The following is a 27,057-nucleotide window of genomic DNA, read 5'->3' on the forward strand; positions in this document are numbered from 1 at the left end:
CTAAGCTTTGCCAAAAACTTTGGTGAATTTTTTTTAAAAGGCTTTCTTTCTACTTGTTCGACTCTGTTGGGAAAGGCAATAGGAATGGTTTTGGAACTGAGCTCACTGCTGAGCTGCCAGGATTTGGAGATCTCTGCAAAGGTCGTTGTTTTTTTATAAAGGTCATTGTCTTTTCATGAAAACCCCGGCAAAGCATGCCAAAGCAGGAAGGCCACCAGCTTGCCAAATGTCCGGTGTCCCAGTCACCTGCTCTTCCTGCTCTAGGAAGGATGTGGACTGATCTCTGGAGTAAAGACATCAGATCGAGTTTGTTCCTTTCTTGCTCTTAAATCAGCTGCAAAAGCATGAACAAAGCACACACAGGATGATTCTCAGAGCCCTGTGCCTCCTCCTCATTAAGCACCAGCAGCTGCTGGGTGTTGCACAGAGCGAGATAAGCAATATGACATTTGCAGGCATTCACATCCTGAGAAGAGAGCATTGTGCTCTCACAGAACCTCTGAGGCTTCAGCCTGAAGAATGCCCTACAAGTGCAAATACAGAGAAATAGTGCGTACTGGGGTGGAGGTTCCAGCTAGGGACAAGCACAATCAAGCAACCAAGTCACGAGTCACTAGCTCTTTGGAAAAGTGGCTCTGCTGACAAGACAATTAAGGCAGGATGATTTTGGCAAGCTCCATGTTGTGTTAGCTGCACAAACTTTTCTTTCCTCTTAGCAGCCTCTTAACTTTTGGGTGGGGGCTTCTTTTCACACTTCACGTAGAGACTGCTTCCCGTCACATGTCCTGCACTGAGCGCCACAGTAGATTGGCCAAGCACGCCCAGCTCCACAGGCAACTGTGAGTCTAGAGGAGCTCAAAAAGATTGAAATGTGCAGCTTTCTTGGATTGGCAGCATTTTTGTGTTTCCGCTTTCTTCAGTATTTTCATATTATGTGAAGTAATTCTTATGTTTATCTCAACATTGTATGTTAAAGGAAAATATGAGGGAGAAGGTATCCAGTGTATTACAGGGGGGAACCGGTATTTGATGGGAAGCTGGCAACCCCCATGAGTGCACCCTGATTGGGGTTTCTTCCCTCCCCAGGCCAGCCTGTGACTCTCCTCTTATGGGAAGAGACTGACTGTAGACTTATGGATGTTAAAATTATATCTGCAATTTCCTGCCTACCTTCCTGCCCATTTCAAGAGCCTCCGTGTCCTTATCCCTTCTTCTCATCCCCTCTCAGAATAGTTCTCACTAAGGCTCCTGCATCTAAAAGACCAGCCCCTCCAAAGAGCCTGCTTGGGCTCCATACCAACCCCTGTTCTCACATCAATGCCCTAAGAGTGTTCTTATTATCTGGGGGTAGGGCCAGGCAGCACCCCAAATATAGTAGGGGATCTGCTGTGTATGAGCATTGCGGAAGATTCTTGTGGTAAAACAAAACTCTTCAAAGGGGAGACATCCAAATAGATAAGATAAAAACTTCCACTTAATGGAGCTTGAGGTTTAGCTCAGTGGCATAAGTACCCGCCTTGCAAGCAGGCAGTCGTGAGTTCGATCCCCGGTACTGATAAAAAGGAAAATGTATATATATGTTCTTCCATCCCACTTATTCATTCATTTATACAACTTAAAGATCATTTAGTACTTCCTAAATACCAAGCACAGTTCCAGGTACTAGAGACTTAGGAGGAAGTTATCAAATTCTCTCTTTGTAGCTGAAATATTGGTGGGATAAAATAACACCAAAAATATATAAGTGTCCATTTCAGGATATGACAAATGATATGAAGAAAAAGTAAGCTTGGGCTAGAAAGTGGTGGAGATTAGAGATAATATTTTAGGTGGGTGACTAAGGAAGCCCTCACTAAGAAGGTGACAGCTAAACAGAGAGCTGAAGGAGGCAAGGCATAAATCATAAAGACATCTCAGGGGTGAACACTGCAGACAAAGAAAAGCCAAGTACAAATGTTCCAGGGCAGGAATATGCTTGGTAGGTTCAAGAAGCAGCAGGGAGACCAGCACGGATTCTATGCAAGGAGTGAGAGGGGAAGGAAGTAATGAGGTCGTAGACGAAAGGACTCTAATGAGCTCCACAGGGTGTAGAAAGGTTGCCCAGCTGCTGGACAAGAAGACCTAGAGAATTTAGGGACAAAGGCAGAGAGTCAAGTTTAGAGGCAGCTACAGTAATCTAGGCCAGAAGCAATGGTGCTAGACCAAGGTCATCACTGTGCAGGTGGCAGGAGAGGACAGTTTCTGGATACACATAGTAAAGAGAACTGCAGGATTTGATGATGGGTTGGGTTTTCTAGATAACCTCAATCCTGAAACTTCAGGTTACACAGTGGACTAGGCAGAGGAATAAATTCATCAGAAATGGAGACTTCTTGAACTTTTGCTCTTAGGAAGAGGTCAAGGCCCTCTTTAACTACCTCAGAGGATTTCACAGAAACTTTTCTCCTATTTTTATAGCAAACTTGACTATTTCCACCCTGATGATCCCCTTGCAGAAGGAAAACCCAAGTGTGTGCAGAGTAGAGTGACTCAACAGGGGTGACCTCAGAAGTGAGGGAGCCTCCACAACCTCCTTGGCAGCCCTGCTCCTCAGAATTATGAGTGAAGGTGCAAGTCCAGGAATGGCTCAGCCCTGAACTTCCTCAACGGGGTCCCGGATGCAGCTGCTGGACTACAGCTACCAGAGCAGGAAAGCTAAGTGGGGGCAGGCAGGAGATCCTGGTGACCTTTCCACCCCCAGGCTCAGCCAACAGCCAGGCCACCCTGGTGCTGCCTACAGCCCCTATAGTAAAAACCCCTTGCTTTCAAAGTTTCTACATTACAATATCCACACATTGAAACTTTCAGCAAATCATCCTGGGAGGAGTCTGACCAAGGTTGCTGTCTGGGGTTAGCTCAGGCTGTTGAAGCAAAGAGATTCTGTTCAGCTCTTGTGCACCTGCACTGGGCGTAATCTATTTCTTTGCCGGTTGCCAGGGCAATGAAAACAACAGTGGCTGCAGAAAGCCCCTTAAGGCCACAGCTCAGGCTGATCCTGACCAACACAGCCTGATCAAACCCTGCCTCCCTGTCTCTTGCCTTTTTGACCATCCCCTGAAAATAGTATCTTCTCTGAAGCCAATCACCCACCCCTCTCCTCCCTGTGCTGAAATTGTCCTCCGAGCTTGACCATTGGAGCTCTTCCCAGCACCCCAGGTTTCTGAATCCCAGCACCCCAGAGGGAAGCTGGGACTCCACATTCTGGCATCGAGTGTATCCCACCCTAGAATACTATGGAAGCTGGTTTTTCCAAAGGATAGAAGAAATAGTTTCCTCAAATGTGGCCACCCATGGCTGCTGACCCCAGCACTTGCACCCAAACACACGTGGGCTGGCTGCTTTTCTAATTAATCACTTTCACCTCAGGAGAGGCACAGGGCCCACAGGCCCTGCCCATTTGGAGAGAATTAGTGTGGCAAAGGTTCCATGAGGAGGGAACACATGATTATGGTAATTTATGACAACAGCTAATTGTGGTGGAAAAGGCTGAGAAATGGACAGCCTGTCCCACCCATTAGCTCACAAATAAACTTCAGGGATCAGTGGCGCCCGTGCTCTGCTGCAAAGCACGTGCACAGCCCATGTGGAACTACAGTGATCAAAGGTGTCAAAGGCTCACAATCCTCCCTCAGGCAGCTATCCAGATTGCAGTAAAAGGAGCCCAGCATGAAGCTGTCTAGGCTCTTCACTCAGTTTCATTAGGATCAACTATGGGAATAATCCTTGACAGTGAGACAGGAAGGCACTTGTGCACTGTTTTGCTTAGTTTTCTCCACAACTCCACAAGTTAGATGATGTTATAAATAAGAAAATCAAAGCTCAGAAAGGTTAGGTGAGTAGCTTGAAATCACATAGCAAGCAAATAGGAGGACTAGAATTTGAATCTGGATGTCATGTCCCATGTAATACTGCTTCATTGAGAGGCTTAAATAAAGTGAAAATTCCTTAATTATTTCACATAGTACACAAAGTTAGAGCTATCTTTAGTTTGCTAATCTTGCCATAACTAAGAATCACATCTAGGGTAGCTAACAACAGAAATTTGTTTTACTGTGATTATGGAGGTACACATCTGAGATCAGTGAGAGGTCAGACTGGTTTCTTTTGAAGTCTCTCCCTCTTCTCTTACCTTCACATAGTTTCCTTATGTTCCTGCTTATAAGGAGACAAAAATCTTCTCTTCTTATAAGAATGTCAATCATATTGGAGATTGGGACCATACGAGTGACCTCATTTAATATTTGATTCCATTCCAAAGGTGCTATGTCTAAACAGTCATGATCTGAGGTATAGGAGATTAAGAGTACAACATGTGGGGCTGGGGATTTAGCTCAGCGGCATAAGTACCTGCCTTGCTAGCAGGCGGTCGTGAGTTCGATCCCCGGTACCGATAAAAATGAAAAAAAAAAAAAAAAAGACAAAAAAAAAAGAGTACAACATGTAAAATTTTGGAGATGAGAATTATAATTCAGTTGTGGTTTTAGTTGCTCTATAATGTATTGTTACATAAACAGTAATAGCAATAGTATGTCTATAAAACAAATATAAATTTGTGATAAAAGGGGGAGTTTTTATTAAAAATCAACTTTCAGTTATTCTGCTTCAACTTTTTTCAGACAGCATCTGCTATGTACAAACCACTTTGGTCATTCAGGTTCCCTATGCTATATGGCTCTCTACTCATTAAACTGCAGTATGCTAGAAAGTGAGATGGACCCAAGCACACTGGTGCTGGCTAGGGGAGAGTTTAAGATCATCGCTCCCAGTAGTGAAGGACCCACCCAACTTCCAGCCACACTAGACTGGACTCTGCAGTTTTCGCAGCCTGGCTGTGCCATGCCCAGCAACTTTCTTTCAATCTGGGGAACTGGGGCTGCTTGAGGTGAGTTCCAGCACACCAGTGCAGGCCTAGAGAGACTTTAAGATCATCCTCCCAGTGGCTAAGGACCGACCCAGCTTCCAGCCACACTATACTGGGCTCTGCAGGTTTCATGGCCCAGCTGGGCCATGCCCAGTGACCTTCTTTCAATCTGGAGAACTGGGGCTGCTTGAGGTGAGTTTGAACACACCTGCACAGGCCCAGGGGGGAAAGTTTAAGATCATTACTGCCAATAGTTAAGTGCCTGTCCAGCTTCCAACACACTAGATTAGGCTTGGGAGGTTTCACAGGCTGGACAGACCAAGTTCAGTGACTTTCTTCAATCAGGGGAGCTGAGGGCATGTGAGGTGAGATCCAAGGCATTTGTGCCAGCCCAGGGAGAGCTTTGGACTATCATCCACAGTGGTTAGGAGCCTGCCCAGCTTCCTGAAACACTGGAGGTGGCACAGGAGGTCCTGTAGGCCTGAGTGGATCACACTCATCAACCTCCATTCAGTCCCAGGAGCTGAGGGTGCAGGAGGCAATTCATAACATGCCCAGGGGAAGCTTTGGAATATCAATTGAAATATGGAAATACAGAAAAATGACAAGATGAAAGACCAAAATGCAATCTCAAACCTCCAGCCCATCTCAAGAAAGCCTAGGAGCCATGTACATAGAATAAAATATATGCCATACACCTGAAATACCTTAAATAATAGCAACTGAAATAAAGAAGCAACTCCAGGAAGCTTTAAAGAAATTCAAATTAGAAATAATCTCCCAGGTAAAAGAAGAAATGATAAAAGTAATGAAAGAAATGCCGACACATCTAAAGAAGACACAGTTTAAAAATTAGAGGAACAAAGTCAAAAAATAGAATCCTTAGATGAACAACATAAGAAACAAAAAGAATACATGAAGCAGATAAGATATATACACAAAATCAAAAATTCCATTGAAAATTGTCAAAACCACCTCAAAAAAAGTGAAGATAGAATTTCAGACCTTGAAGACAAGATTACAGCTAGTGAACAGGAAAGGAAAATTCTTTTTAAAATAACAAGGAATCAGGAAATAACAATCCAACAGCTGCAAGATGATTCAAAGAAAAACAATATAACATTGATAGGGATAAATGAAAAAGAAGGGGATAACACAAATGATATCAAGAGGCTATTTACAGAAGTATTAGCTGAAAATTTCCCAAACATGAGAATGGAAATGGACATATGGATTAGTGAAGCATATAGAACCCCAAATAGCCATAACCAAAATAAAACTACACCCAGACCTCTAATAATCACCATCCCAGAAATCCAACATATGAACAGAATATTAAAAGCTGTTAGAGAGAAAAGACAGATCACCTATAAAGAAAAACCTATCAGAATCACAGCAGACTTCTCAACACATACAATGAAATCAAGAAGAGCATATAGCGAAACACTTCAGGTCCTGAAGAAAAACAATTTCCAACCTAGACTGAAATATCCTGCAAAACTGTCCTTCAAAATGGGTGGAGAAATAAGATACTTCCATGAAAATGAACAGCTAAAGAACTTCATGATTACCAAACCAACCCTGCAAAGAATACTGAAAGACAGTTTAGATACACTTAGGAAAAAACCACTAAGCAAGGCAAACAAACAGAATGGAAATGTAAAGATGCAACAGCAGAAAGATAAAATGTCAATAATAAACCAACATGTAACAGTTATAACCATTAATGTAAATGGTTTCAATTCACCAATGAAAAGAAAGAGACTGCCAGAACGGATCATGAAACAACATCCAACCTTACGCTATCTACAAGAAACCCATCTAACCCAAAAGGAAACTCAGACTGAAAGTCAAAGGATGGAAAATAATATTTCATGCAGCAGGAATCCCCCCCAAAAAATGAGAGTAGCTATGCTGTTTTGCAGGCAATGTGAACTTCAAACCAAGAATGATCCAAAGAGATAAAGAAGGTGACTACATACTAGTTAGGGGCAAAGTTCAAGAGGAAGAGATAACTATCTTAAATACATATGCATCAAATTCCAGAGCATCCCAGTATACAAAGCAAGGATTAACAAAAATGAAAAATCAACTTAGCAATAACACAATTATAACAGGAGACCTTAACACACCATTGATACCAAGGGACAGATCAACCAGACAGAATATCAGCAAAGAAATAACAGAATTGAATCACAACTGTGATTCACAACTGTGATCAAATGGACTTGATAGACATATACGGAGTGTTCCATCCAACAACATCAGAATATACATTCTTCTCAGCAGTACATGAAACATTCTCTAAAATAGACCATATACTAGTCCATAGGATTTAAGTAAATGCAGAGGAGTTGAAATTATCCCACGTATGTTGTCAAATCATAGCACCATGAAATTAGAAATTAATGATAAAAGAAACTGCAAAAACCCCACAAACACATGGAAATTGAATAACACACCCTTAAGTAATCAGTGGGTCACAGAGGAAATTAAAGAAGAAATTAAACAATACCTACACGCAAATGAAAATACAAATACAGTTTACTGGAATCTGAGGGATACAATGAAAGCAGTCCTCAGAAGAAAATTTATTGCATTTATTCCTGAGTTCCCACATCAGGAAAACAGAATGAACACAAATAAACAACCTGATGCTGCACTTTAAACATCTAGAAAAACAAGAGCAAGTCAAGCCCAAAGCCAAAAGAAGGGAGGAAATTATAACAATCAGAGCAGAAATTAACACAATAGAGACTAAGAAAGCAATCCAAATTATCAGTGAATGAAACAGTCAGTTCTTTGAAAGAATAAAATTGATTTTACTAGAAAGGGAAAGGAAAAGCTCAAATTTATGCAATAAGGAATGAAAAAGATGAAATCGTTACCAGCTCGGTGGAAATACAGAAGATCATCAACACCTATTTCAAAAACCTCTACTCTCATAGGTTCGATAACATAGAAGAAATGGACAGATTCCTAGAAACATATGAAGTACCAAAGGTGGGTCAAGAAGATGTAAAACTGCTGAATAACCCAATTTCTATTAATGAAATTGAAAATATAATTAACTCTTTATCTACAAAGAAGAGTCCAAGCCCAGACGGATTCACTGTAGAATTCTACAAGAAATACAAAGAAGACTTAATGCCAACACTCCTTAAACATTTCAATGAAATCAAAAGGGAAGCGGTTCTTTGTAAGCAGTTCTTCATTCCTGGAAGCAAATATTACTCTAGTAAAATATTACTAGAGCAAATATTACTCTTTGTAAGCAGTTCTTCATTCCTGGAAGCAAATATTACTCTAGTAAAATATTACTAGAGCAAATATTACTCTTTGTAAGCAGTTCTTCATTCCTGGAAGCAAATATTACTCTAGTATCAAAACCTGAGAAAGACCCAACTAAAAAAGAGAACTACAGGCCAATCTTCCTAATGAACATACAATGCAAAAATCCTCAATAAAATATTGGCAAACAAGACGCAGCAAATCATCAAGAAAATTATACACCATGACCAAGTGAGATTCATCCCAGGCATACAGGGATGGTTCAACAGATGTAAATCAATAAATGTAGTCCACCATATCAATAGAACCAAAACTAAGAATCACATGATCATTTCTATAGATGCAGAAAAAGCTTTTGATAAGGTCCAACACTCATTCATGATAAGAACCTCACAGAAAATGGGAAAAATGGTCTTTACCTCAACATGATAAAGGCCATCTATGACAAGCCAACAGCCAGTATCATATTAAATGACCAAAAACTGAATGCCTTTACCTTAAAATCAGGCACAAGACAAGGATGTTGCTTATTACCACTCCTATTCAACATAATACTGCAAATACTAGCCAGAGCAAATAGACAAGAGAGAGAAATAAAAGGAGTAAAGATAGGAAAATTGAAAGTTAAATTATCATTATTTGCAGATGACGTGATACTCTACATAGAAGACCTGGAAAACTCCATTGGAAGACTCTTAGATATAACAAATAAATTCAACAATGTAGCTGGATACAAATTCAATATTCAAAAATCAATAGCATTCCTATACACTAACAACAAAATCACTGAAAGAGAAATAAGAGAAGCCACACCCTTCACACTAGCAACCAAAAAAAAAAAAATGAAATATTTAGGAATCACTCTCATGAAAGAAGTGAAAGACCTATACAGGGAAAATTATAATAACCTAAAAAAAAAGCAAAGAGGATCTCAGAAAATGTAAAGACATCCCTTGTTCATGGATAGGAAGAATAAATATTGTGAAAATGGCCATTCTTCCAAAACTGTTATACAGATTCAGTACAATCCCAATGCTAATACCATCAACATACCTCATAGATCCAGAGAAATCACTCCTAAAATTCATCTGGAATCAGAAGAGATCTAGAATAACAAGGGCAATTCTAAGCAGCAAAGACAAGGCAGGAGGCATCACAATCCCTGACTTAAAGTTATACTACAAAGCTACTATAATAAAATCAACATAGTACTGGAATAAAAACAGATCTGAAGATCAATGGAATAGATTAAAAGATACAGCCACAACTACAAACACACTCAACCACCTTATCTTTGATAAAGGGGCTAAATACATTCACTGGAAAAAAGACAGTCTCTTTAATAAATGGTGCTGGAAAAAATGGCTATCTATATGCTGAAAACTAAAACTAGACCCATGCCTATTACCATATACTAAACTAAAATGTAAATGGATCAAAGATCTGAAAATTAAAACAGAAACACTGAATCTGTTGGAAGACAAATTAGATAAAAACATTGAAGACATAGGGGTAGGTAGAGAATTCATGAACAGGAATCAAACTGCAAAGCAAATACTTCCCAGAATCAATAACTGGGATCACATCTTATTAAAAAGTTTCTGCATGTCAAAAGAAATCTCCAGCATAGTGAAAAGAAAATCCACAAACTGGGAAAAAGTCTTAGAGAGCTATCCTTCAGATAAAGGACTTCTGTCTAAAACATATAAATTTAAAAATTAAATATTAATAATAAAAATTTTAAAAATCAGATCCTTGAAATTCAAAGACCCAATCCAAAAATGAGCATCTGAGATGAATACACAATTCTCAGATGAAGAAATACAAATGGCAAATAAAGACATGACAAAATGTTCATCATCATTACTCATTAGAGAAATGAAGAATGGCCAGGATCAAGAAAACTACCAACAACAAATGCTAGAGAGGCTGTGGAGAAAAAGGAACTCTCCTGCACTGTTGATGGGAGTGTAGACTGGTGCAACCATTGTGGAGGTCAGTCTGGAGATTTCTCAAAAAGCTGAAATTTGGAAGTCCCATTTGACCCAGCTATTCCACTTCTAGGCATATTCCCAGAAGAACTGAAAACATCATACTACAGTGATATATGTGCACCCATGTTTATAGCAGCACAATTTGTAATAGCCATATCTTGGAAACAACCTAACAGTCCAATAACAGGAATGGATAAAAACATTATGGTACTTTTATACAATGGAGTACTACTACTCCGCTATAAAGAATGATCACAACTGAGATATTTACAAATAAATGGACATAACTTGAGACCATACTCATAAGCAAAATAAATCAAATTCAAATGTATAAATACCGTATAGTCTCCCTAGTATAAGAAACAGTAACAGTACATAAAAGTCTATGGTTATCATGATTCCCCATTACATTGCTTTGAAGCCTTATAATTTTTTCATTCATTAGTTGGAATGATTTTATTCTGTTTTGTTTGATTTTATTATATGTGATGGTATGAAGGGAATGAGACATTATAATAGCCATTGCTGATTTAATATCAGCTTGCTTTGAAGTCTTCCCATGCTTTTGTTCTTCTATTTCCATTGGTTCTATCATGTTGTATCTTATTGGATTTTAATATGTGTGAAAGTTTTAACACATTTTTTATGGAAAATGAGGTAATATAGTAGCCAATGTTCATTTTTTGTTATTTGGTTCTGAATGCCCTGTTATACTTTAATTCTCTTTAATGGTTTTATACTATTTTGTTATGTTTGATACTATCATATGTGAAGGTATGCTCAACTATTTCAAAGAAAGGGACATTATGGTAGCCACTGTTAATATCGGATTTTCTTGTGGTGAAGTACTGTGTTGCTTACATAGTTCTGTTCTGATCTGCTTTGTTCTGCCCTTGTCTTAATCCCTTTAAAATAAAATAAAAAATAAATAAAAAAAAGAAAGTGAGATGGATCCAAATGACTACCGTTCAAAACAGACATGTCCTGAGAACCATGACCTCCAGGTTCTGGGATGCCTAAAGGGTAGGAATCACTTCCATTTGGGAGGACTGAGGAAGACTTCCTCGAGAGGTGACATTTAAGCTGGACTTTCATAGTCACATGGGATTTTAAATACACAGACTTTGAGGAGTTCAGGTTTTTGAAAAATCCATGTAGAATTTGGATTTTAACTCCCTTCCCCCTCAATTTTTGCATAGAAATGGGAATATCATTCTGCTGCATTTCCCTTGATAAGGACCATTTCCAGGGAGACCAGACAGAAACAGAACAATGTGGGAAATTACATCCAGTGGCCTGCTTTGGCTGGCTGTATCTAAGTTCATGCCGAAGTGGGCGATAGGCTTTTATGCACTGGGCCACCCTCTTCCCCCTTCTTGTCTGGTGGCCCACCTGCCTGCAGCAGCCAGCAAAACCTTTGGTACTGCTGGGGAATTGTGAGGGCTGGGGTCAGCTCTGCGCTTCACTCTCCACTAGAAATGAAGAGGCCTTCCCATGGAACAGGCTCTGCCATGCAGATCAGGAAGAAACTCAGCGAGAAGCAGAACCACACCTCCCTATGAAGCAGGTTCCGCCATGTGGATTGGTAAGATATACACGGCAGCAAGACAAACCATGCCTTCCCATAAGCCAGTCGGTGCATGGGATGAGAAACCAGAACATCCCCAGCCCCTATCTCGGGGTAAGAGGAGGACTCTGGGTGAGATGATAGCACCTGAAGGAATAGGAAAAGCTAGATGTTTGTATTAGTTGGTTGGTCTCGTGGACCTGGGACTGTTGGTCTGGGCATTTACTTGGAAGACCACAATGTGCACTGTGGTAACTGTGGGGGATTTCCTCCTGAATGGTTTTTGAAATCCAATGTTTTGATCTATTTTACTGACTTTTTAAAATTTCTGTGTCTAGTGGCCTGAGAAACTACTTTGAAGAAAACAATGTGCAGTATCACAACCATTGTTAAATTTCTATTATCTTGGATCTGAATGCCCTTTAATACTTTCATTCTCTTGAATGGTTTTATATTGTTTTGTTATGTTTGATGCTATTGTATATGAACTTATGTTCAACTATTTCAAAGAAAGAGACATTATGGTAGTTACTGTTAATTATGGGTTGTCTTGTGATGAAATACTGTGTTGCTTACATTATTCTGAGCTGATCTGCTTTGTTATGTCCTCTTTTGTCTTAATCTCTTTTTAAAAAATTTTTTTAAAATTTCCTATTATCTTGTTTTGTAAACCTAAATATAGCTATTGGGGTGTTTTTTTGTTTTGCTTTGCTACGCTTTGGGGTTTTGTTGTTGTTGTTATTGTTTTTGGTTTGTTTGCTTCCTGGTTTACCTGTTTTTTCTTTTTTCTCTTTAAAATAAAATTAAATTAAATTTTAAAAAAAGAAAAGGCGGAAACTCATTTCCCAAGAAAGGACAAGATATACCTTGAGTAGACAGAGGCCTCCAGGACCACGTGCCTTTAAGAACAAGAGTTTTTTGTTTGGTTCCCCAACCCCATTACCTAATATGATTTATAACTCTGATTTTTTTCTCCCCATTATCTACCTACAGCTGTCTTTTAATAGAGGAGATGACCACTGAAGCCACAAAACCATCTTGCTACGCTGAGAACAACTTGCAGTATACAAACTAAACACGGGGTATATGTGCACTTAGTTCTCTCTGCTGAAATGGCCCTTATTCCTTTCTCTCATCCAATCTAATTACTTCCTACCCATTCCTGGAACCTCAGATGAAAGGGTCTGTCTTTAAGGAAACCATTTCTCTTCCACCAATTTGCATCTTGGTAGATTATTGTACCACATAGTCTCATTGCCCTCATCTTCATAGTTGGTAGTTATATCTAACTTGTATCTTCTACACCTGAATCTCCACAAAAGCAAACATCACTTGTGGCTATCATCATGTCTGACACATGGAGGGTGCTCCATGTATTATTCTGGACCAGACCATTGGCTGATCTGATTTGAGTGCCTTTGATCTCAATCATCAGAATTTCCTTCATGAAACCCAAAGTCTACCTTAGAATTTCCATTCAAGATTGAAGATAACCATCCAAGCGTGGTAGCACACACCTGTAATCCCAGCACTTGGGAGGCTGAGGCAGAAGGATCATTGTGAGTTCAAGACCAGCTTAAGCTACAAAGTGCGTTCCAAACCAGTCTGAATTGCATAGTGAGACTCTATCTCAAAAAGAGAGACAAAGAAAGAAAAAAAAAAAAAGATTGAAGACACCAGTAAGAGATTCCATTGATCCTCTATGTCTGTTAGGAGTAGAAAACAACTCATTCATTTAAGAAGAAAAAAGAAGTTATGAAAAGCCAGCAAGGGTAGCTCAGAGTGTCTAAAATTGTGCAAACTGAACTCAGAGACTCCACTTAGAACAATGTCCTGAATTAGGACATAACTGGGCCAAGGAAGACACTACAAGCATTGCTCTTGGGCAATGACCCAGCCCTAGTCTATGTGCCTAGTCAGCCCTGGATTGTGTGCACTGGTTATAGAAACACAGTCCCTGGAAACTAAATACAGAAGCACCTCTGTCCTGCCCTCACCAGAAGGCAGTATGTTCAAGGCCTGTTTTTGTTCTGTGTTAGAGTCTGGGAAAGGCAGTTCTGATTGGTGGAGACCAAGACAATTATGCCCATTGTTCAGCCACAGAGTAAATGGAGGAAACATGGGGTCTGCCCCACATTCAACTCCTCTAAGAGAGAGGCAGACTCTGCTTTATCAGGTGAGGAGATATTCCTGAAGGAAAGGGTTCAGTTACTGGGCACTCTAAAGGAATGACAGTGGTATCAGTCCCCTGGAATTTGCCTGGCTCCTATTTCCTCACCCTCCCTTTCCTAGCTTCATGAACTAAGCCCTCTATCATGGACTAAAAACTGGTGGCCAACTTAACACTAGTTGAATTAAATAAGCATGGTGCTAATTATAGATGGCCCACCTAAGTAAAGTTGCCACCATAAAAAGAGATGTGGAGAGGAAGAGTGAGACACTGTGGACTCTCCTAGTGTTGTTGTTTGGAGCCATTGGTTCTCCTGGAGGAGCTTGTCATGGCTAGCTTCCCTGATATAAATTTGGCCATTATCATTGGAGGAGCTCAGGACCTTGTCACTGAGTGTGCTGTGATTCACTTTCGAGTAGCTTAGTCCTTGCTTTGAGCATCACTTCCTGGCTCCACGGGGAAGATACATGCTGTTTAATCTCCAGAAGTTGGTCATGCTGGCTTCCTGATATGCACTTGGCTGCTTTCATCATTGGAGGAGCTCTGGACCTCCCTGTCACTGAGGATGGCTGTGGTACTTTTCAAGGGAGCTCTAGTCCTTATTTTGAGTGTCATTTCTTGGCTCCAGTGTAGAACGCTCAACCTACTGGCACAGATCCTTCACCCCACTGGCATAAACTCTCTACCTTCTACAACTGAACTTTGGGCCTTCCCAGTGCAGATCCATGAAACAGACTTGCATGAGTCAATTGTCATAGGTTCAGATCTCCAGTTAGACTTGTGAGAGGCATTTTCTTGGGCTCTAGGTCTTCATATGGATTCATGAATGATATTACCTTGGGATCCAGGCCCTTGGCTGGATTTTCTAGGTCATTAGTATTGTGGACAGATTTCCTGCACTTTCTTGTATTTAACTCTGGTTGACCATCATAAAATAATATGATAAACTCTGTGTCCTGTATATAATTATTCTCCTTGGACTAACTGACTCCTTGACTAACTGCTTTCTACATGTCAGGATTCTCTAGATGATTTCTCCACTTTATTTGCTTAACTCTTTCTTCATATGTTTATTTCAGTTCTGGTTGGGAATGATGGTGCATGTATGTAATCTTGGAACTGTGGAGGAGGACCACAAGTTCAAGCTCAGCCTGTAAAATTTAGTGACATAGCAAGATCCTCTTAAAATAAAACATAAAGCCAGGCTGGGGTTGCATTTCCATGCCTACTACAAAAAATAAATAATGCATATCAATTTTCCCCTTCCACATCACATGGCCAGCTTTATACATGCGTATGACCCACAGCAAACCCATCACACTGCTTCTTTTTTTTTTTTTTTTAAGGTTCAGGTTATTTCAAAATTACTCTGATCTTATGCAAATAGCAACAATTTCACATTTGCACAATAGGGAAGTGGCACTTCTCTCATGTGACCACCAATGTCAGTGTCTGAAATAGCCATTGTCAGTGAACATTATGCACTTTACATTTTCCAAAAAGTATATTCTTCAGTCAAATGAATTTGAGAAAATTTACCCCTGGTGAGTCACAATATACACTAAACAATTAAAGGCTCTGAAAAATAATTAAAGGAAGAAATCTATTAAACTTCCAATGCAACATTTCCAAAGTATATTTGACTACAACCCACCCCCATATTTTTGTTGTCCTTGTAACCTCTTTGTACAGTCAAAATATGCTTCCACAAAGATTCCTAGAAGGAATCTGCTCAGAAGATTTGCTCTGTTTTTCTGGTTATTCTGCCTCCCTAATTAAAATTATCATGAAGTGAGTGAGTCTGATGTGGCTGGAGAAAGGGAACAGGAAGAAGGAAGGGAACAGTACCGCAGATCCTTGTTATTCAAGAGTGCTTTGTGGGCCCCCAACATCTCCACTGCCCAGAAACTTGGAAACACAGAGCTCTGTACTCTCCCCACACCCCAGGAAAACAAAATCTGCATTTCAACAAAATGATTCCTATGCACAGTAAAGTTTAACCTGTGCTGGCATAGATGACTCCTACAACCACAAATTTCAATTCCTCATGATAAACATTTGAGGATTTCAACTCATGTTTAAATTCCCTTAAGTAGGTTTGGTTCCTCCCACTAGGATTGTACAGAGCTCAGCATTCTTTTACAGGGTGGGCCTATAACCTTCAGAATTCCAGGACTTCAAACAAACCCTTAGCAATTTGTGGTTGAACCACAAAGAAGCTGAGTTGACTTCTGTGATATTTCTTAGAACATCCTATGGGGATCTTCTGGTCCCTGACATTATGAGACGAACCATTAGTACCATCATTAGCTCCTTGCACACCAAGAAATTTCTATTGTAACTATCTGCAGACCAAGTAGCATTAAGAAACCTAATTCTGCACAGAATATGGAAATTCTAAAAGGGCACTTAATTAGCCTTCTGTAAAAACTAAGTCTATCAACACCACTGTTGGATTCAACAAATAGGGTGGATTTTTAAACAATGTAAACTGTCACCAGCACCAGTTTTGTCTCTGGATTTCAGCCTGCCTGCCGCCCTGTTATCTGCCTTAGGTTACAAAAAGTCTTACTATTTCCCACATTGCCCTGCTTTGTGGGGTAGAATCTCAAGGGACTAGGAGGCAGGCTTAAGTTCCAGGACTGCTCTGACTTTTAGCAGTCCAGTGAAGCCAAATGCTTTATCTCTCTTTGCCATACATGAGTGCCTTTCTCTAAAATGAGGCTATGAGGATTGGCTACACAGAACTATTTAAAGGAGGAATCCTTAAACAAGGCATGGAGAGAGCATCAGCACAGCACTTCACCGGCATGAAGAGTTCCAAACATATGAGACCCTCATAGAGGCCCTGGTTTCCAAGCTCACTCACATGCTTTCCCACATGCTTCCAGCCTGAAGTCAGCAGCCTCTGGCCCCGCAGCTTGGAAATGACACTCTGGATCCACTTTCTCTCCCTTTAATCCCTGTACCCACCCATCTTTCACTCCACAATGACCACACTCCATAAGACCCAGAGGCTGCCTAGAGAAACCTCTTTCACAGCTCTGCGATTCCTCTTTAACCTGTGACAGGCTGAGAAAGGAGGCAAAGAGAAGACCGTGGCAGAAAATGAGAATGGTATGATTGGGACTCCTGCCTCTACAGACCTACAATGTGGGGTCCATCTCTTCTACTTCTAAGAAGGAAGAAAGTGAAAGGAACCTTCCATGTGTTTTCTTTATAATCTATGGGACAAAGTAAACAATGGGCCTGCTGTCTTCCATTTAAACTTCAGGGTGATAGAAATTGATTCTACTCATCAATTTTCATATAGCTCTCATACAATTCTAATATGTGGACACAGATTGAGGATTCCAGCAGGGAAGAGACAGAGGTCTAACCATCAGATAAAGCAATTTTAAGTGACAAGTTGACTGAGTCTGAACGAGACCATCAACCACCAAATGATGGTTGTTCCAGACCCACTTGTGGGCTCACTGTCATTACCAAGGGAAAAATCATTGTTAATCACCCCACACAGATGTTTTTTGTAGCTAAGATAACTGATAGTGCTCACATTAATACTGCTATCAAGGTGGAGACAACAATGATTGGTGTTAATAAGTAGCAAGTCATGTGTTTAACTGCACTGATAAACAAATATGTACAATAAGAATTTTTTCTAAAATGTATTCCAGATATAGTTGTAGTTCAAATCATCAACAACAAAGAAAAAAGTATCAAACATCCTGTGTCTTAAAGTATGTAAAGGAGACTCAATTTCTAAACTCAGGTCTGAGATGGACCAAAGGAGTCAATGTGGATCCCATATACTCATCTTTCCTTGTTCCAGGATCCACTAGCAGCTGCACCTCAAATGTAGCCCACAACCAGCAAGGCTGAGATCACTGAGTCCTTCAGGGATACAGAATCACAGGCCCTATTCCAGATCTATGGGAGCAGAACCTGCATTTCAACAAGACCTGCAAGTGATCTTGGCGCTCATTATGGTTTGAGAAGGCTGTTTCAGAACTCCAGAAATCAAGAAGGTTGTTACACTCATTCTCTGGGTGCAGTCAAGCCAGGCAGATTCATTCTGTCACATGAATACAACTAGAAATGGGCAGTACTTATTTGCAACATTACTCACTGGAGACAAGAGGAATGTACCATGTACCTTTTTGCAGAGACTTCTGACACTTTCCTACTCAGATACATTAATAGTACCAACTTAGTAACTCTTGAAGCAGGAGCAAAGCATTCACATGCTAGAGAACCCATGGAGTCACACAACTTCAGCAGGAAGCCTAGTATCGCATGTGATGCAGTAAACTTGTCTTGGCCTCGCTCTTGCTCTTGTTCTTTATAGCCATGCTCATTAATCTTCAACCAGCAGCTGCATTGTAACAGGGGTGTGCTATAAAAGTGCAATACAATGGATTGTGCACCACTGGTGAGATGGAGACACGGACAAAGGATCAGGAGAGGAGAGGGAACCATGTTTTACAACATGTCCATGAATTATGACCAGCATGATGTGTGGAGCTGCAGGCTTTAGGAAGGGATGGGGAAAAGTAGCTAGGGAGTTAACAATGAAAGCCCATGTCTGGCTTTCATTAAATACATTTAAATGCATAATTAGGACCCTGTGAATTTCTCAACATTGCTAACAATTTATGCTTAGAGTATTTAATCAAACAGTTTGAAATGGACAGAAGAATCTCCATACCAAAATATTTTCATCAGATTTTAAAATGCACCCAAAGTTTGTGTGCAACACATAAAAAGGCATATTTATTTATATTGTGAAAGTAAACCATTGCAGTCTGTATCATCAACAGCCTACCTCTGACTACATGTCTTTGCCATTTGACCCATTTTTCTCTGCTTCTCAGAGAACAGCCAGAAAAATCACAACATAAAACTGAATGAGCATTCTTCTACTTTCAAATGCTACTATGAGCTGGATAGTTAAGTTTTCAGAAAGCTGGAGAAAGACTGAGTAAAGTCATTTTTAAAAGGTTCTGAAGTATTTTCTTCCTTTGTTAAGAATCTATTTCCACGAGAAAAGCACTTTATGGCATACAATTGCCAATCATCGGTACTTATCTGAATTTTAACTTCCATATTTATTTGCATGTCTTCCTTTCTGCAATCCTCTCCCAAAATTTCCAGGAAAGAATCCAGTTCTTCTCCAACTCTACCTTTATCACCTCAGGGAGAAAAAGCAGGCTTCAGTGCAGGAGCTGGAAAAAGCCTGACTTGGACAAGAGGAACTGAACAATGTAGGAATGTGTGACATTTGTATGGCCCTGCCCCTTATTTATAAACTTCCTTAATGTGAATCATCTCAAGTTTCTGAAGAAGTATGAATTGTATTTAATTAAAGCCTGAGTGATGGAAGTGGACAGAGAGTTATTTCGAGGCTGTACACACATCCTCAGCCCCTCTTATCAAGCTTTCAGAGCTCTATTTTAAAAGGTTAGGGGTGGTAGGAGGTAATTATGTCTCTTCTCTACAGCTGCCAGAGATTACTGCCTTCAGAGTAATTATCGCCAAATAATTGTCCCCTTTCTTCCCTGCTGATAGGGTAGAGACTCAACTGAAGTAGATTTTGTATTTGCTGAATACAAGTTGGGTAGCTGAGGTCAACAATCATCCATGGATTATTTCATCATCATGCCTATTGGCCGTAGAGAAAAACTAAAATTCATTTCATACCAAAGAGAAAACCATCAAATGTCGCTTCCCTAAGATAATGCCACTTTCTTAAATTTGAGCAACTGGAGTTAAAATAAATGCTTATTTTAGCTTAAAATAAATTGTTCTCAGCTCTGGATGAATTCTAGAAGATGGTAACAAAATGAGCATTTTCTGGAGCCTTGAATTTTGAGTCTAATACCTGACTTACCTCTGGAGTAGTGCTAATGATCCTTTCTGAAGGCCTTTATAATATTCACAGGAAGGTTATTAAAACTGTCCACTTGTCTTGTCTTGAGCAGTTGCAAAGTCCAAATTCTCCAAGGGATTTCTCAAACTTGTCATCAGACTGAAGATAAGATAGATATTATAATGTGAGTGAAAAGTTTCACAAATGTGGTAGTGTCATCCTTTAAGCTCCTATCTGGAATGCCCTAGACATCTGGGAAATGAAATTTTCTGTACTAACAAATATTTAGGTGCAATTCTATACAGGATAGTGAACACAAGCAAAGGCATGTTGTCAGAATCTTTAAAATCTAGTGATGAGAAAAGAGAAGGGTGACAGTTTCTATTCTCTCTCACTGCTGGAACTTTAATATCAACTGATAATCCTGCATTATTGTCTGATATGCATAGCACATGGTTGTAGGAGTGTGAGTAGAAGCCTGCAGTAACCTAGACAAATCTACTGCTGCAGGAGTTCACAGTGTATCTCCTAGTTTTTTCTTAAAGGAAGGAGAATAGTAATGAGGCCCCTAAATTTAAAGTCATAACATTGGGATTTAGCTTCACCACTGACCAGCTTTAGAACTTCAGCAGGTCACTCACTTGGTGTCCTGTTTCTCCCTATACAATTTGAGGATAAGGATACTCTGGTCACCCACCTCACAAGATTGTCATAAAAAAACTAAGTGAAATTAAACATGAATAACCTTTTTAGAAACTGCAAAGCATTATGCAAATATGAACATTATTATAATTATGGATCACAGCAAAAGATATTACTATATTCCTTAAAGTAGTGCCCAATCTACATAAACAATACCTAGCTACCCTTATCTTCTAAATCACTTAAAAATGAACCTGAAAAAAGCATTCTGGCTTTCCTTCAAAGGCAGGGATATACTGTTAATATTCTCTTGAGTCTGGTACCAACAGTATAGGAGGTGCTCAATAAATGCTGAAAAATAGAGGGGTTTTTTTGGGGGGGTGGTTTCCACAGTCAGGTTGGGGAAAAGAACCAAATAGGTTCCGCACATGGTGAGACTGGGCTCAGAACCATGCATCTTAGTGGTCTTATGTAATAGTGTCAATGTCAGTAATAAAGGTTATTTTGCAATGATTTACCTGGTTCTGGGGACTGCCACTGAGGAAGGATACACTAAAGCTTTATGCTGACAGATGCGTAGTGGAGGACTATGCTCATACCTTAAAACTTGTCAGTTTTGGTACCTGACATATTTTGACATGAAAATTTTGTTGGTGTCAGTTGCCTTGGGATTCAATACCAACCAAACCAATTTGTTTGGTGCTTGTTGTTTTGGGTACTTATTGCACCTCCCACAACCAATTAATGACAAGTACCACTGTAGTTCCACCTATGTTCTGTCTTGTATTTCAGTTAAGATGAGCAGTACACACACACACACACACACACACACACATACACACACGAATGCACTTTTTTTTTTTTTTTTTTAAGAAAAGCTTAAGGAGAAGCCACCTTGGTAGCAGAGGCTCAGCTTCTGCTCTCTATCTGCTCCTCCCTCCCTTCTCAGATCCTGCCCAGGTATGGCCAGATTCCTACCACTACCACTGGTCCAGGCTTCAGACTCCCTGTGCCTGCAACTGGCAGTTTCTGCCTCCTCCTTCTCCTGAAGATCCTGGGGAGCATGGGTCTAGGAGCTATTTCTTCCATGTTCCTCATTTGGTTTGTCTGATATACTGGCAAGTACTGCAAGGCCCTTCATCTGCTGTTCTAAGCTTGGCCTTAGACTTCTTTACCTGCAGCCTTTCTGGTTGGGTTTCCTCTTCCTCTGCCTTTTTCGCAAGCCCCATCACAGGATGCTACTGTGTGGCTTTGGCACTTTCCAAGCTTTCTCTACTCTGGAAACAGAGGTGTCAAAAGCTATTTATTGATCTACACTCTTATTACTTGCTCAACCATTATTTGTGATGTATTTTAGTTTTAGTTCTTTGGGTTCCCCATGGTACTTCCTCATTAGGATAAAGTGGTTTATTTGGCTGTGGTTCTGGGGGTGACATTATGAGGAAACATAGACAGGGAAGGGAAAGACACTAAAAAGAATAAGTTAAAAAGCTATGAACAGCTAGGGCTTCCCCCATAAGAAAATCTGTTGGGGGCTGTGTAAAATAATCCTCAGAATGAAGGCAGGGATGCTGGGTTATCCAGCCAGCCAGCCCTGTCCCTCCTTGATCAAAGGTTATTTTTAAGACAATCATTCCTTGTCCTTGCAGCCTAACCTGCATGCTCCCAGGTTCACTCCTACAGCTAAAAAGAATCCTCTGGCAAAGAGGAACAGCAAATTGTCCATTTCTAGAGTAGCTCAGTCTAGAGTTGAACACTGTGGTAGCCAAGAAGACATGATCGGGACATCAACTGAATTTTGTAGAATAGTGGCTGTGCCTGCTCAGAGTCCCCTTCCCAATGTGACTTTTCAGAAATTAACATGGGTTGAGTGCCCAACATATACAACAGATTAGACTCAGGCAAATATTATAAAGGTACGTAAAGCAGAGTTCTTCTCCACACAAAACTTCTGATGTAGGAGACAAATAGAAATAAAAGTTGCTAAAAGTGGAAAAGAAAAAAGAAGTGTTGTATTAGAACCATGAATCACAGGCTGAGAGCCAAAGGAAGATGAGATTAATTTCAACTAGAGAGAAAAAGCTATCAGTGCAGTTTTCCAAAGCCAAAATATTTTCAACATATGCTAAATCAACAAACATCCAACTCCCACCAAATGCAAGAAAAGAAACATTCTTTCATGGGGCTCTAAAGCCAGAAAATAGCTAGAAAATCATACCATTTGATCTCTTTCTATTAAATGAAATGTCACATATTTTGATATCACTCAGTCAGATACATTTAAAATCAAATTATAAGAAGTCCCTCTTGCTTTATATTTAATCATATGTTTGTAGTCTGTTGCCATTAACAAATTGAAAGATTTAACATTAACAGATTTTGTGAAACTCCCAACTCAGCAAGTATGACTTTCTCCTGCCTCTCTGTGACAAGTAACCACCCTCCATGGCCCTATCTTTGAAGGACAACTTTGGAACAAGGCCCAGTGAGATCTCAGCAGTTTTCCAAATCCAGGTGTAGAAAGTAGATGACCTCAGCATCAAAGACAAGGGTTGGGGAGAAGAAGAGAAGCACAGAAGACAGATGGATGAGTCAGCCCACATTCATGGAAAGCTGGGGTTTTGTTGGGAGAATCTTAAGCTTTCATTTTGTGGTGTTTGGAGGCTTAATTCTCAGCTTCTAATTAAATGTATAAACTATAATCACAAAGATATTTCACAGTTAGTTTCTTAGATCTGGAAGATTATGTGAACCAGTTTGAACTGGGGAGAGGCATGGAGAAGAGGTAAGGAGAGGGATAAGTAAACACCTCCAACTTACTGACTTGGGCTGGGGGACTATGGGAGAGGAGGGGAAGTGGAGGTGTAGATGGGACCTTCTTTTCCTTTCTGCTCAGATCTTGTTTCCCTGACTCTTCTGACTGCCCTGCTCCAAATGAAGACTCAGATATGCATCTGGAAGTTTAGAAACAGAGAAAAAAGTAGTGACCAAACCTCCAAGTTATCACTCAAGTTCACACCCACATGGGTGTGACCCTGCCATGATCTGAGAAAGGAAATGCTAGGGAGCAGTGATGGGAAGAGCAGAGCTGTGTGGCCCTGTCTAGCCTTACACTGCCCGTTTTTGCCTTTGCTATCAGTAAGAAGAGTGGGGCAAAGGACATTTCTTGAGATTCTCTCCTTTGATTACCTCATAGTGACATATCCTGGCCAGAGGTGTCAAGGCCCTGCAAAGAAGTTTATTTTCTAGATGGAAGAAATAACAAGAAGCAACTCAAAGAGAAATGTGTCTTAGGAACTTTACACAGTGTTGCTCTGTGATCAGCTACCCATCACTTGTCAACAATCACACAAAATAATTGCCAGGAATAACAAGTTCTAGATCATTCATGCTCATCTTCCAAACAGAAAAGTTCTCAGGGCCAAGGAAATAGCTCAGTGGCACAGTGTCTGCTTGGCAAGCAAGAGGTCCTGAGTCTGATTCCGGGTACCTCCCATATGCCCAAAAAAGGAAACAGAAAAGTGATCAATCACTGAAGTTTCAGATCCAATCCTAGCCTTTCTCCTTTTCTATAGTCTCCAAACATATTGAGGATAAGAAAAGGAATGAAATGATAATGTGTGGTTAAACAAGGCCTCCAAAACAACAGTGAAGTGTAAGAACTGTCATCTTCCATTTTAAAGATGGATAAAGATTGAAGAACTTGCCCCAAATCATGCAGCTAATAGTGGTAGTGATGCACTGAATAGAGCTTTGGTTGACTACAAGACCTACACACTTCCTACCCCAACACCATGTCTCTTTCATGACCAGGAGCATGTGTACTATTAAATATTTGGACATTTATGACTGGAAAACAATGATAAGGATGATTATTAACTTTCCATATTGGTTTCACAGAATTTTGGGACTCAGTGTCCTCCTTTCTAAAATTGAAAAGAAAATATCACTATCTACCTCATAAGGATGTGAAAAGGACTACACCAGCTATTGTTTGTAAAACACTTAGCACACTACCTGCACGTAGTCATATTCGGTAATTGTTGGTGATTATTGTTTATAGTGTTTAGACTCAACCCTCAGAAGGGTTTTTCTAATAACATATTATCTAGAATTAGATTAATTATAATTTAATCTTTGGGAGCTTGGGGGCTTTTGTTTATTTGTTTGTTTCTTTTGTAGGATTTTTGTTTTTTGGGGTTTTTTTGTACTGGGGCTGGAGCTCAAAACTCACAATCTCATGCTTGCAAGGCAGGCGCTTATGCCGCTGAGCTAAATCCCTGGTCCTGTTTTGTGTTTTTTGAGACAAAGTCTCACTGTGCAGTTCAGACCGGCTTTGAACTCACTATGTAGCCCAGGTTGGCCTCAAACTTATGACAACTTACCTGCCTTAGCCTTCGGAGTGTTCTGATTACAAGTGTGTACCATAATCCCCAGCAAATCTTTGGGTTTTGATGTATTCTCATTATTAGTCCATTCATGGTTCTCTTTATTAATTAATTATTAATTATGAATTTATTTCACAAGACTGCCATTTAACATGAGTTCTATACTTTTGAAAATAACTTACAGCCTTTATGTAATACAAAGGATGTACTAGGTATATAATGTCCCCTTTTGTATACCTATCCCCAAATTCTCAGTGTATCAGCATATTGAATTTACACAATGCTTAACTGAATAAATAAATCAATGTGTGAAATATTTCTTCATTGACTACTATCTATTGATTACTTCAATACTACTTAATTGACAATACTTCTTCATTGACTACTGACTACTTCACTGACTACCTCAGTACAAACTGAGGTAAGTTGTAAAGTCTGTGTTTATATGCCAGGTTTTTTTTTTTTTTTTTTTTTAAATCGTTACCGGGGATCGAACTCACGACCTGCTTGCAAGGCAGGTGCTTATGCCGTTGAGCTAAATCCCCAGCCCATATACGCCAGGTTTTAATTATGATTAGTCCCTTACTAGAACCTTCTGCAAAGACCAACTCTGAGACATCAGAATCATGTGGACTGGAAGGACCCAGAACTGGAAGTGTCTGGGACTTTGCATCTCCAGCCCCCAGATGCTCAGTCAAAGACAGACAGGAATGAGAGGATGGAGGCCTAGTTACTTTATCTCCAGCTAGTATAATGTAAATTGTAGTATAATTTAGACTTCATAGCTGTCCTGAGTATTAAGCTATGAGTTGGTTTTCATCGGAAATCACACCTTTGCCTTTACTTGGCTTGCTTCTCCCACTCCTTTCCTGATTTCTTCTCAGAGCACTTTACTCTAAATCACGCGCATGTGCATCCTCTTCATGGGCCCACTTCTAGAAACCTGACGTAAAACAAGTTGTTAAAATCACTCAATTGTACCAGACTAGTTCCCTCATAACTTATGCAGTCACCTAACTGAACTCCAGGCAGACTTCAAAGAAGACAACAATGCAGGTTGCAGGTATGGGTTGCAGGTATAGCTAGATGAACTGGAGCACAATCTCATCAGAAAGCACTCAAATCTCAAAATAGCAAACCTATTAAGAAAGAAGGGTGACTTCTTAAGCATTCTTAACAGGGCCTAAACACAGTGGCAAACAAACATTTATTCAAATTTGTTTTCATTCCTCCTGTGTGTTTTCCATCTCTTTTGACTGCAAATGTCCATTAGCACTTAAGGAAACTGAATAAACATTCCACTGAAAAGCATGCATTTTAAATGACAAACAGGTATTGAAAGTGAAGAAGAGACCTACAGATAAGGGTAAAGGTAAGTGTAAAAAAAAATTCCTGAGTGAAATTCAATACCTGTTTCTTTGCATAGAGCAACAGTCAACAGAAACTCAATAGAAGAACATTGTGTGTCTATTTAAAAGGCATTAGCCTGTAAAAAGACCTATGCCACAGGCTCACAGCCCTACAACAAATGGGGAAGAGGCCAAGTCCTTAGAATCTACAAGTGGAGTACTGTAACTCCTGGGAGGGTCAATGCATTTGGATGCAAGGCCACTTCCTAAGGCCACTCCTAATCCCCCAGTTAAGAGAACCTGATGGATGAGTCACAGGAACCCAACAAGTCCTTGGGGAACAAGCCCTGGGGAAACTGGCAACTTTATGGGGAAAAAAATGGAGATGATAGCTCAGTTTCCTGAGTCTCCTTCTCCCAATGTGTTCACACTACCATAGTTCCAAGTAGCAAATATCCACATTTTGTTTTTCATCCTTCCCCAACACCATCTAGATTAGAAGTAGTGGTGGGACAAATGAATCAAGATTTCAGGTTTTAAAAAAATTTTTATTGTAAAGCCACTAAGATAAAAGAGGACATAACAAAGCAGATGAGAACAAAATTATTTAAGAACACAGTATTTCACCACAAGACAACCCAATATAATAGTAGCTACAATAAATGTCTCTTTCCTTGAAATACTTGAGCATACCTTCATATACAATAGTGTCAAACATAACAAAATAGTATAAAACCATTAAAGAGAAAGTATTACAGGCCATTCAGAAGCAAATAACAGAAAATGAACAATGGCTGCAATATTATTCCATTGTCCATAAAAAATTTGTTTATACTACCACACATGATAAAATCCAATAACATACTACATGATAGAAGCAATGGAAA

At 39.9% G+C, this 27,057-nt stretch overlaps 1 long non-coding RNA gene across 2 annotated transcripts in view; it reads right to left on the minus strand.

The window, feature by feature from the left end:
• LOC134477996 (uncharacterized) overlaps nucleotides 1-19,982 on the minus strand; it is a 37,949-nt gene extending 17,967 nt beyond the window's left edge. Inside the window, exon 1 of one of the 2 annotated variants that reach the window (XR_010050333.1) lies at nucleotides 19,813-19,982. This is a non-coding gene — a long non-coding RNA (uncharacterized LOC134477996). The remainder of the gene's footprint in view (nucleotides 1-19,812) is intronic. The other variant, XR_010050334.1, reaches the window with a different exon arrangement.
• Nucleotides 19,983-27,057: the final 7,075 nt, after the last annotated feature.

This window comes from Cavia porcellus, unplaced genomic scaffold (assembly GCF_034190915.1).
Source record: "Cavia porcellus strain 051 isolate PalLab524CR breed Dunkin Hartley unplaced genomic scaffold, mCavPor4.1 scaffold_11, whole genome shotgun sequence".
Lineage (NCBI taxonomy): Eukaryota > Metazoa > Chordata > Mammalia > Rodentia > Caviidae > Cavia > Cavia porcellus.